Source organism: Equus quagga, chromosome 17 (genome assembly GCF_021613505.1).
Source record: "Equus quagga isolate Etosha38 chromosome 17, UCLA_HA_Equagga_1.0, whole genome shotgun sequence".
Lineage (NCBI taxonomy): Eukaryota > Metazoa > Chordata > Mammalia > Perissodactyla > Equidae > Equus > Equus quagga.
Window position 1 is genome coordinate 29,953,635 of NC_060283.1, and position 12,701 is coordinate 29,966,335.

The 12,701-nt window shown below is 42.1% G+C and overlaps 1 protein-coding gene across 1 annotated transcript in view; it reads right to left on the bottom strand.

The window, feature by feature from the left end:
- Positions 1 to 12,701, bottom strand: part of CAT (catalase) — a 44,341-nt gene that overhangs the window by 21,706 nt on the left and 9,934 nt on the right. The window lies entirely within an intron of this gene.

A 12,701-nucleotide genomic window follows, 5' to 3' on the forward strand; every position in this document is an offset into this window, starting at 1 on the left:
CCAGATGAATCCCAAACTAATCTGCTAAGAGATCTGCTATAAGGGCAGAAAGACAGCAAAATACTCAGCCAACGTGCTCAGCATCTGCTCTGCATACAGCCAGCGGCTCCGCCCAGGAAGCCCCAGGTAGAGATCCCCAAAAACGGATCAATCGTGCTTCACGTCCAAACGAATAGGGAGGAGACGGTCTCTGCAGAAGCTACACTAGTTAACGCCTTACTCAGAACTTACAGATGCTTTGTACCGTGGCGGATGTTAAGGTGGGCGCTGGCAGAGTGCATTTTCTCTGTGGATCCTCAGTGGATCCCAGCTATCTGCAACACCTCTTTTCAATTCCCAAAACAAAAGATCAATGGCTTTTATTGTCACTGAAAATTATGGCGTCAATTTTCTAAACATGTCAAATGTCTCTGAAATGGATAGAACTCGCTTTAATCTACCCAATTCTCCAGTTTTGGCTACATCCGAAGCCTCTCGGCTGTCCCTTCTCTAGGGTGCGAGCAGTGCTTTTTCAAGCCTCATGATTCTGGGCAGCTCTTCCCTGCATCTCCCGTCTGGTTCCATGGTCACACACTCTACTTTTGGCCACAGATACCTCCTCCCTAACGTCCCCCCTGGTGCCTGGGAGATGAGGGGAGAGTGTGGGCGCAGAAAGCTAAGCTGCCTCCATCCTGGGAGAATAACTCAAGAGGCCTCCTGACCAAAGTCAATGCTACCAGCTTCACAAACCCAGAAAAGCATTAAGCTCAGAGTTTCCACAAACCTGGAGCAGAGTATATAACTTCTATTCTCCATGCACGTCTGTCCTGAATATTAAAATAAAGTTGCTGCCTGCCTCTTTTCTGGAACGGGATACGGGGGGTCGGAGGGGGGCACTTTCAAGTACTATAGAAGTACTGTGTGAGCTCTTTGGGAAAATGCACTGAATAAAGGAGATCTTGGAGTTTGCAAAATTAGTAAACAAGACTCACACACTAGTACATGCCCCTTGCCCACCGGCGTCCTGCTCACACTGGAATGGGAAGAGGTCCACAAGGCCCCGTAGAATCGTGCCTGCTGGCACCACAGACCCTCCCGCCTCCAGCTCTGTCAATCACCAGATGTGTAGTTACTAGCAAGTTACTTACTATTTTCTGAGTCTCAATTTTTCATCTGCAAAATGGACAAAAAGTAACTACTTCCCAGAGTTGATACACGGATTAAAAGAGCTAAATTTATACAAAATATGGACCACACCACTTACCAGCTGTGAGAAAGTGACCTGATGGCAGAAGCCAAGCATTTCAGGTCGTATTTTCCAGTAACTGGGCGGATGTGCGGGCCTCGGTCCACACTCTCACCCCACCCCTCACCCTCCAGCGGCAACCTCTTCCTGACTGCAAGGAAGTGAAAGGGTCCAGTCAACGGTCACCACCCAAGCACACCACTCTCTTTGGAAGACACACATGCGCTGATCCATGTGACACTGTATACTTTTAAATTTAAAGTAGAAAACGAATCAGAAAAAGGACAGTAAACTTGCACAACTTCACCTTCAGTTTAAACCTGAAACCTGACTGTCAGCCTCGCTGCCACTGGAACCACCTGGGGAGCTTTTTAAAGCACAGTGGTGCCTGGGTCATCCTCCGGGAGATTTCTGATACAATTAGTCTGCGGGAGGCCTGGGGGTCGGGGTTTTTTTGAGCTCCCCGGGTGATTCCAAAGGGAAGCCAGGTGTGAGAGCCACTGACTTAAAGCTTTTGGATAATCCAAAATTAAAATAATAAGAGTCTAAGCAAACTAAATCTGTTCCCTCTTTATATGTTGTTTTCATCATATAAACAAGGCACCAAAGGAAGCCTAAAAAGCAATAAAGAGGCCATCTCATAAAGGAGAAGAGCAGGAGAAAGGGTGCCGAGAAGCTCAGCCAAAGGAAGGGCAACCTAAGGTCAGTGTCTACATCCCTGCATCCCTAAGGCAGGCAAGGAGCTGCCACTAAAAGAGAGAGGAGACCACACCACATGTCCCCTCCTGATGACCAGGTCAGGGTGATATGGTCAAGATTAAAAACGATGCCCAAAGGAGGGAGAAGCACAGGAAACTGGATAAGTGAATGGATAGCTGAAGAGCTAAAGAATGAGATGGTCTCACCTGAATCATGGAATCTTACTGCAGGAATGCTGGAATTTTGCCACCATTGGGCCTGCCTCCCACCCAACACGGGAATCTCCTCCATAGCACCAATCCCATTAAGAAAGGAAACCTGGGCTCATAGTTACAAATGTAGCATTCAGCACCTCTTCTAATTCCCTCTTCTAAGAGATCAGCTGTTCTGCTTTTTAACAGCTTTCCTCACACAAGCTATTCTACCTGCACTTTGCCTTCAAAACAAGTGTGGCAGGAAAGCCTTCCACGGCCTCAGCAACACAACAGGGAGGCCAGTGGGCAGAGGCCAGAAAGGAAAGATCCCGACCTCGGGGGATGTTTAAGGCGACATTAGATCCGAGAAACTGACCCAAACTAAAGGTAAGAAAGTGTTTATTACAAGGTGAGGAGGAGGGCGCAGCACATTTGTCAAGATGCAAAGAGTTACGCAGCGAAGCTTTATTAAATAAAATGGCGGGGGGGGGGATGGACTGTGGACAGCAAATTTTTAAAAATCATTTCTGAAAAAAGTACGAGGCTTTAGACAAGTTTCTACAAGATAACGAGGTCCCAAGGTGAAAAGAGGAACTGCCTCATATTGCCTCTGACCTCAGAAACATTTTCATGTGACAGGCACGCAAACATGGACTCTGAGTTAAGGCTTCTTCCTCAACGTACTCAAGACAAAAAGGAATGAGAAGCAGTTACTCAATGCATCTGCTTGCCTTGAGGGAAGCTACATTCTAACCACATCTCCCAAAATATGACAAAATAGGCAACTTAATCATCTCCCTTGTGTGAGGGATCAGAATTTGCTACCCCAAAATGTGTCTCTTTGGCTTGTTTTTAAGAACAAAATACTCAGAAAGAAACTTTGACCTTCCCTGTAACTACCTAAAAGAATCTAAGATTAAAGGCCTGTTCCAAGAAGGAGCTCTCACCATAGATAACTCCAGGTGTGGTCGACAGAAAGGCACCTGGCGAGGCACAATTTTATCAAAGTAAGAAGGCCTAGTAAAGATTTGTTATTGAACATTTGCTTTTCCATCTCCCTGTGAATTGCCGTCCTCCCCTTGGAAGTCCCAAAACACTACCCCCAACATCCTTCTTTGTCTTTAGCTAAAGACGGTATTTAAGGTGGCGCCTTTGGCAATTTTGGCGAGCTACTTAGTTTTCCTGAGTCTCTCCCATGTGTGCATGTTATAAAGCTTTGTTTGATTTTCTCCTGTTATTCTGTCTCATGTCAATTTAATTCTTGAACCAGCCAGAAGAACCTAGAAGATAAGGACTAGCTCTTCCTCCCCCACAGTTTGGCAATGAGGATGGGATAAAACTTCACTGGCTGGATGCTGCTTGCTCCTGGACTACTGCAGCTCAGAGATCCTGGATCCCTAAGAAGAGCCAGCAGGAGACAAGAGTTCTTACCACGTCAGTCTCCCAGATCTCTGCCTGCAGGGTCCAGTGGAAGCAAGAGTGGTGAGTTTTGTTTCCTTGTCTCAATTTAGACTAGCAGGAGAAAATATTGGTGAAGCTAGCTTCTTGTACTGAGTGACTCTGGGAAATTTGGTTTGGGTCCTCATTGGTTTATTGATCCTTCCCCACCCAGAGATGGTCACTATTTTTCCTTGTCTCTGTCTTGTTTGTCATGTGGCATAAAAAGGAAAAACCACAGGGCAAGATGCAGGCATCTCTACAAGCCTGTTGTCTGGGCCAGCCCTCAGTGAACTTTGCTGTGGGTTAATATGCACGGGAGGGGAAAGCTGTTGCTAAGGGGCATCTTGGAAGCCAAAGAGGGTGCAAATTTGGTGGATACGGGTGGAGCAGTTAAGAGCCATTAGGGCGCTCACCACCTCAAGAAGTCTCCTGTAATAGGATAAGTTGGTCAAGGAACGGGGTAGATGACACAGGTTTCCTGCCAGCCTCAAGAAAATTCCCATGCAACAAGAGTTGTAAAACAACACACACTCCCTAAGCCCACAGAACCTCCCTCCTAGGTATTATTCGGGCTCCAGGAGACCCAAGGCTTAGCTAAAGCTGTCCATGTGCATATAAGATGAGGTTTTTCTCTTTTGTCTTGTTCCGTATCTTGAGAGCTTGGCTTTGTGACCTTTCTGGTCTCTGCCATCGGGAGGACGCATGCACTAGCATGCATCTTGGCAGCCAGTTGAACAGACGGGTTCCGAGACACGCTCTCTTTGTCTGGCTGTCTCAGATCTCAGGGGAGTTTGTCGTCAGGGGCCCCAGTCCATCAGGGCCTTTGTCATCTCAACCTGCATTGCTTGTTATTGCAGCACCTGCGCAACAAAAGCCTCTGCTTTCTTAGACCATTTTTGGGAGCAAACATTCTGGATCTGGTGAGGGTGGCTTCTTTTGCACTCTCTTTTGGGGACGTCTCGTATGTCCAGGGTTAAGCCATAAAAGCGTTAGCGAGCAAGGGCTTGCCTCCCAATGCGCACAGAAGCTGACACCGTGGCACGCAGCCTTTGAGAGAAGAAATGCTTTATTGTGCAATCGACTGGCAAGGAGACAGAAGGCCAGGTTCTCGAATCTGTCTCATGGGTCCAAAGTATGAGATAAGGGTTGGGGATCGGGGCGGGCAGGCTGGTCTGCAGAAGCACGGGCAGGATGAGTTTCAATTGGCAGATCAAAATTTTCTCTTCTGTACATGCTCCCGGCTGGCTCATGACCCCTGAAAAATAGCTTTAAGATCTTGTTGTTAAGATGGGGGTCAGTTATCGAAGGTTGCCGGGAAAAGCACAGTGAACAAGGATGAAGTTGTTATGCAGACTTACGTCATTGCCTTCTCCATTAATAAAAGTTTCTGCAGATTTAGACTCATCCTCCCCTTCCTGGCACAGAGAGGGAGGCACCCTCACAAATGGAGACTTCTCTAACAAATGTAAATTTCCCCTACAAAAGGGTAACTTCAACTCGCTGTTCAGAGCTTTTCCTATGTCTAGCATTTTTTAATAATCATCAGCTCAAAACAGCCCTTATGCCAAAGAGGCATATTTTGGGGTGGCAGATTCTGTTCCTGGCCCTCTGGTTACAAAACCCCTATTGGTTTGAGTCACTATTAAGATCCTACTCATCACCGCCAGACAATGGATCAGTTAAATTGGAAAAATTTTGAGAGAGCTCTCATCATAAACAGCTGTTTTATTGGTATCTATGAAAAAAACAAATTAAAAACAAAACACAAAGAAATAATGACTAGCCTTAAAATCTAATCGAATTTGGGATCTTTGTTTCCTCTCATAGTCTTACAGATGCTAATAAAAGCATTAAGTTAACTAAGAAAAAAATACAAACAGCAGATGAGAAAGTCAAGGGACTCGACAAGGTAGAAACTTTTAAAAGAGTTTTTAGGAAATAAGGTAAATAAAGCAAATATTAAAAGGGAAAAAACAGCAGAATCCAAGAGGGGACAGTCACGAGACTCACCTCCCCAGGAGGGAAGTCTGCAGACGGTTACTTTAAAAAGTGGGATAAATAAAACGGGCATTAATGGGTTGAAAACAAAGGTTTAATTCAGCACTGCCTAAGGTTGCCTGGGCCAAAGGGACACTCTACTCGTCCCCCCAACACTGAAGGGCCCCAAACAGGTCTCCCCTACTTACCTAGTTTGGAAAAATTTAAAAACCCAGAAGGCAGAGATCACAATGAAAAACTTGCACTAAGGGCCACCATTAGGCCTCTTAACCAAGTAAAAGAAGAACAGAAGGGCCAGGGTCCCTCGGCTCAACCTGACGCTGGGGCCTCAAAGCCGTTTACACAGAAATGGGTAAAATTTTATAGGAGAATTGGTATATTTAAATGGACTGTAGGTGAAGTGATTGCATCTCTTTTGCCCGACCGTATTACAGATTGTACGGTGGGGATACACATATTTTCTCGCTGGGGAACATTTCCCCTGCCAGATACTGTAAAACAGCAAATAAATCCACCCTTCAGACAATGTTAATTAAACATGCTAAAGGAAGTCAACAGGGTTGCCGGAGCCCATACAATGGCCCATACAATAAAATAAAAACTAGAAGCTGATAGCAGGTGCTAATAAAAAAGATAATGAGAGCTCACCAACCCAGGGTAAATTGATCTAGGGTTGAATTGCACACAGAGGGCCTTTGTTAAATGTTTTGTACAGATTTTAAAGGTGTGATACATTGTTCTAAAGTTTTAGAACATTAAAATCTTTTCATTTACCTCTTAGCTAAAAATCTCCCTCATATAAAGAAGCGATTGGAAAAATGTAGCTGGGTCAATGTCTTTTATCATTCAGACCATAATCCAGTTCTTTGGGGGCCTGAAGGCACCATCTTTGTCCCACAAATGCCTGCTGGGCCCGAGGCACGGCTCTTGGAAGCAGCTCAGAGTTCACTTGTCCTTCTGCCAATCCCCAAACGCCCCCCTATTCCCCTCAAAATGCTCGTAGACATTGGGACATTGGAAACTGATAATGCAAATATGCCCCAGAAACTCCATCTTGGAGAAAACCTCAATATTTTCTCTGCACCTCTGTGATGTAGGTTTTCTGCTCCCGTCTTCTCTAGGACCTAAGAGCATTCTTTAAAATGCAAAGTTTCTCATCAGAAAAAAAAAAAAAGGCCTTAACCATTCTAGCAGTTAAACTTAACCTTTCCAACAGCCAAAACAACATATGGATTGAACTATTTTATAAACCAGTGAGTTTTGTTTGTACCTGATTCATGGCAAAAATTTAATGGAGGGGCTGGCCCCATGGCTGAGTGGTTAAGTTCGCGCGCTCTGCTGCAGGCGGCCCAGTGTTTTGTTGGTTCGAATCCTGGGCACGGACATGGCACTGCTCGTCAAGCCATGCTGAGGCAGCGTCCCACATGCCACAACCAGAAAGACCCACAATGAAGAATATATAACTACGTACTGGGGGGCTTTGGGGAGAAAAAGGAAAAAAATAAAATCTAAAAAAAAAAAATTTAATGGAAACCAAGGTCTCTGTCTGTGTCTACCTGTATGTTCATGTATGTCTATATGTATATTTTGCAAATGCAAGATATTTTTCTACCTGGGTTATTAGTCAAATCAGCTAATGTTATCTCTGTTACAACATTTGTCAGCAAAAATAATAACTTAGAATGATAGCTAATTTTGTCTAATGTCTCATGAAGTTTTCGTGGGTAACCTAAACATAATTGTTGGGGGCAAATAATTTAGATATAAGTGAGACAGAAGTTTATAGATAAACTTTTAGCAATAATTATATTTTATGGCATTTATATTACTAGGTAAAATTAAATAATAAAAAAATTCATTGAATATCTAGGTCATTTTCAAATAAGATAAAATACTGAAACATTAATTATTAAATATGTCTAAGTTTACCTACTTCTGTCTTACTACAGAGAAACTAAAAGATGTTTGAGTCTATTAGTAAACATCTCTTGTGCTCTATTAAAAGATTATACTATGACATAATGTTTCTAAAAAGTACTTATAAATTTGCCAAGCCACTAAAAATTAATAAGGAAAACATCTTTGTATCAAGGAAGGTAAGATATTTGTTTTCAGTAAAGAAGGTATAAGAAATAAAGATATTTGTTTGTTAAAATGGTTATAGAAGGTTTATTCTTAAAAACTCTTGGGGGCTGGCCCAGTAGCATAGTGGTTAAATTCGTGTGTTCCACTCTGGCAGCCCAGGGTTCATAAGTTCGGATCCCGGATGCAGACCTAGCACTGCTCATCAAGCCATGCTGTGGCAGCATCCCACATAGAGTGGAGGAAGGTTCGCACAGATGTTAGCTCAGCAACAACCTTCTTCAAGCAAAAAGAGGAAGATTGGCAACAGATGTTAGCTCAGGGCCAATCTTCCTCACAAAACAAAAAAAAAAAACTCTAGAAAAGAGTTTTGTGCACAGTCAAGTTGGCTAAGATTGAAATGAATTTAATTGAGTTTTACTATGAAAAGTAAGCTGGTGCAAAATTAAAATTTGGTTTTCTCTCCTTAAAAGAATAATTTTCTTTAACTTTTGGTCTGCTCTTGATCAAGAAATTATAAAATGTTTTTCTTTACCTTTGAGTAAGTCTACATAAAAGAAATTCCATGTTTTGTCAAAATCATTTCCTATGTTCACAAAGGCTGAGGTCTATTCAGCAAACTAAGGGTTTTTTTGAACTCTATGTTTGCCTTAAACATCCTCCGTTGTCCGGCTGGTTCGATGGCTATCTGACTACGCAGTGGTTCCCAGTGATCTATGTCCTATTTGAACTCTTCTGTCATTTACAGACAGTTATTGTTGTCCTCTGGTGCTTTTTGCAAATATGTTTCATCTTCATGGAGACAACCTTAACACTCAATCTAGAATACAGGTTTCTGATGAACTTTCAGATCATAAAACTGAACTGAGTAAGAAAACATAAAACTCTAACAGAGAAACTGATGACCTCATGAAACTGCTAACAAAGATTAAGAGTTCATTACATGTACCTGAATAAACTGATGAGAACGATTATAAGTTTTATGACTTTTGTTTGAATTACTGCTTTTTTTATGTCTTGTTTTTTACATATTTAAGGAAATCTTTTTGTCTTTTCTCTTAAGCTAACTATGACTTATGGCAATTGGGTAAATTGTACTTGTGTAAGCAGAATTGAAACATTTCTCTTTTTCTCCCTACTTTATCCCTCCAGAATTTAGAAACTCTCAATGAGTAAATATTCTTATTTTTATGGCAATATAGTTATTTGCACAAGTTCAATAAAAATCTGTTCTCCTTATAACAGGGCACAATTAGAAAACATTGATTATATTACCAAGGCTTTGACTGAAATGTCATATTTGGGACAGAAATGCAGACTTGGATATGACCATACAGCTTTAAGCAACAAGGATTGACTTTATAAAACAAATAAAACTACTCGAAAATATTGGCCTGGTACCTTGCTTACAGGGTTCCCAGCAACCTTAGCTGGTGAGTAAATTACTTCCTGGGAGGCACAGAGAACCTCAGGATATTTGGGGGACCTTGAGAAGAGAGGAATTCACCCAAATCTAAGTTGTTGCAGGCAGAGCCTGATGACAAGTTGTTGGCTTTGCTTTCCTGGCCTCAAGAGGCTTTTAAAGTTCAATCTGAGATTCCTTATGAAAAGTTCCAGTAAAGTAGGTCTAAAAGAGCCTATATGATCATTATTCTTGCTGTGCTTATGTAAATAATTGGGACAAGTTTATTGAAGGTAGACTTATTTTGCACAGCAATCAGTCAATTTGGCTACCTTAGGTAAAAATGAGAGTGATTTTAGAGAGGAAAATCACATTTCAGTAGAAAACTATAATATGCATTTGTGGATATTAGATTCTAGTTCTGTTGCTTGTCTTTGAAGTTTTTGTTTTCTACCTGTAAACTGGACTGGATCCTAAATGCTTCTAGTTTCCTCAAATATCTGGCTACAAATCTCCAAATTAATGTTTTCAATTTTCTCCAACCTTTTCATTCAGAATCATTGAACTAAAACCTGACAACTGAAGTTGAACAACCTGATATAAATGTGAGAGACATCATCATGACAGCCCACGTTTAAACAATCTTCACGTCTACTGCTGTATAAGCCACTCAAAAGGATACCTGAACACCCAATGGCATCATCAGAGACATCTCAAATCGCAAAAGATGCTTCAACCCTGACATCTAGAAATCTTCTTGACTGGCTGTCCCTTGGGCTCAGAAATTGGTTTATCATTTGCTCCAACCATTAACCTTGTTTTTCTTTTGGTTTCCATAGAAATCCCTTCTATTAAAGACCTGATTGCTTGTTTACACAATATAGGCCTAACTTTGGGAGGCCACCTGCACCCCACCTCCTGAAGTGAATTTAACTGGACGGACCTATTGTCAGGACTGAGAGACTGACTGGTGTCCAGTGAGATGGAACAACCTACCAACTCAGCTTCTGGACTGTGAAACTTTTCTCTTTTTTTTTTTTTAAGGAAGACTGGCCCTGAGCTAACATCCGTGCCCATCTTCCTCTACTTTATATGTGGGATGCCTACCACAGCATGGCTTGCCCAGCAGTGCCATGTCCACACCCGGGATCCGAACTGGCAAACCCCAGGCCGCCAAAGTGGAACATGTGCACTTAACTGCTGCGCCACCAGGCCGGCCCCTGGACTGTGAAACTTCTTGAAGTTCCAAAGATGGGACTGTGGGGACCACAATTTGCCACCCCAAAATGTGTTTCTTTGACTTGATTTTTGTTTTTGTTCTTTTTTTTGCAGGGAAGGTGCTAACATCTGTTGCCACTCTCCCACTTTTTTCTTTTCTCCCCAAAGCCCCAGTGCGTGGTTGTAAATCCCAGTTATAAGTCCTTCTAGTTTTTCCATGTGAGCCACCTCCACAGCAAGGCAACTGAGAGACAAGTGGTGTGGTTCTGCAACCAGGAACCAAACCTGGGCTGCCGAAGTGGTGAGAGCACCGAACTTTAATCACGAGGCCATCGGGGCTGGCTCTTGATTGTTTTTAAGAAGAAAAAACTCAGAAAGAAACTTTGACCTTCCCCCTAACTGCCTAAAAGAATCTAAGATTAAAGGCCTGTTCCAAGAAGGAGCTATCACCATAGATAACTCCAGGTGTGGTCAACAGAAAGGCACCTGGTGAGGCACATTTTTATCAAAGAAGGCCCAGCAAACATTTGTTTACCCAACATTTGCTTTTCCATCTCCCTGTGAATTGCAATCCTCCCCTTGGAAGTCCCAAACCACTACCCCCAATATCCTTCTTTGTCTTTAGCTGAAGATGGTATTTAAGGTGGTGGCTTTGGCCATTTTGGCCAGTTACCCAGATTTCCTGGGTTTCTCTCATGTAGACATGTTATTAAACTTTGTGTGACTTTCTCCTGTTATTCTGTCTCATGTCAACTTAATTTTAGATCAGCCAGAAGAATCTCGGGGGTAGAGGAATCGGTCTTCCTCCCCTAAACTAGCTACTCCTCTCTCACTTTCTAGGGGTATTGAGAGACAGGAAGAAAGTGTAGATTAAGATTTAGACTAAATTCACCCAACAACATTCAAAGCATATTTACGGGGTGTCTACTGTATGTTAGGCCCTGAGGATTACAGCAGCAAACATCAAATTCCTGCCTCAAGGAGCTTACATTCTATTGAGGGTGTTAACTGTTCTATTATTTATAGTATCAGAAGCTTAGAGACAGCTTAAATGTCCAAAAATAAAGGCACAATTAATAATGGCACATCCACAAGATGAAGTATCACCACCATTAAAAGTTTTACACACAGAAAAATTTTATTAACAATGACACTATTATAACATTTATGTGGTATCATTACAGGTCATTTTAATTTTCTTTAGATTTCCTTCTATTTTCTTTCCTAAAAAATTTTCAGTCAGCAAGTCTTTTTCTACATCTAATTAAATATCAGAAGTTTTTCAAATTATTTCTATTTTTATATTGACTGAATGAAGGCTACGTGAATCATATGCATGTAATAAACAGATAAAGTTCCTAAAAACATTTTTAATGAATATACTACATCACTGCAAAGGTCCCTCGTAATCACTTTGCTAATTACTTTCTAAAAACGTCCTAGACTATGCTTAGTTTTCACTTGCCTGTACAAATTTAGAGACAAGTGAAATTTTTATTTGAAGTTACACACTACATCCTCAGCTTAAAATGCCTTCATAAAAAACAGAGACAGAGATACATACATAATCATTTTTAAGAGGGACGTCCCTACACAACACTCCTCTTTCTCACTCTCCTACTTAAGAAACATTTACAATTCACAGGGAAAGTCCTTCAGAGAATGAGCCACTGTTGCGCACAGACTCTTAAATAAATGGAAACAACTGTATTTCATCAATGGTAACATAAGCAATGTTTCATAATTTCAGATCTCTGAAGTTGGAGCAAGTCCTACAGCCTGTGGAATCTCAGCAATGGATCACGGTTTCGATGGGCAGCGTCCCTCTTTCTTAGTAGTGTCTACAACGGTGTGCATTTTACAGCGCATCACACCTCGGATCCAGTGAAATGTGATAGTTGGCTTAAGGCTGGGAAAGCACAATTTCAAAAAAGTCTAACTCAAAATGACTACATTTAGTGTGCAAATTCTTTTTTCAGGATTGATACACTGAAACTGTGGTCACTCAACACTGATGGGGGGGGCGGTGCTCCTGTGACCATGAGGGAGACTGACCTGGAAGAGGCACAGGAGACAGGCCCAAGGACAGAGCACCCAAGAAGAGCAGCGCCTCCATGCACCGCAAAGAAGACGCAGCAAAGGAAAAGCAGCATTTGAGGGAGGCAGGAAAAACAGAAGCTTGTCGTGGACAGAGAAACCTAGACACCTGGTGGTGCGGTGAGGAGGGCATCTCTGGTGACAGTTCCAGGACAGTTTTGATGGTAAATAAAATGAGAGAGAGACAGACATAGACCAGTGGTGACCTGTGTGACCTGAACCAAGGGATACCATCATGCCAACTGGGTGCATCTGAGGTCCTATCATAAAGACTTGTAAAAATTTTCTCTGACTTTATTTTTATTTATTTTTTTTTTAAGATTGGCACCTGGGCTAACAACTGTTG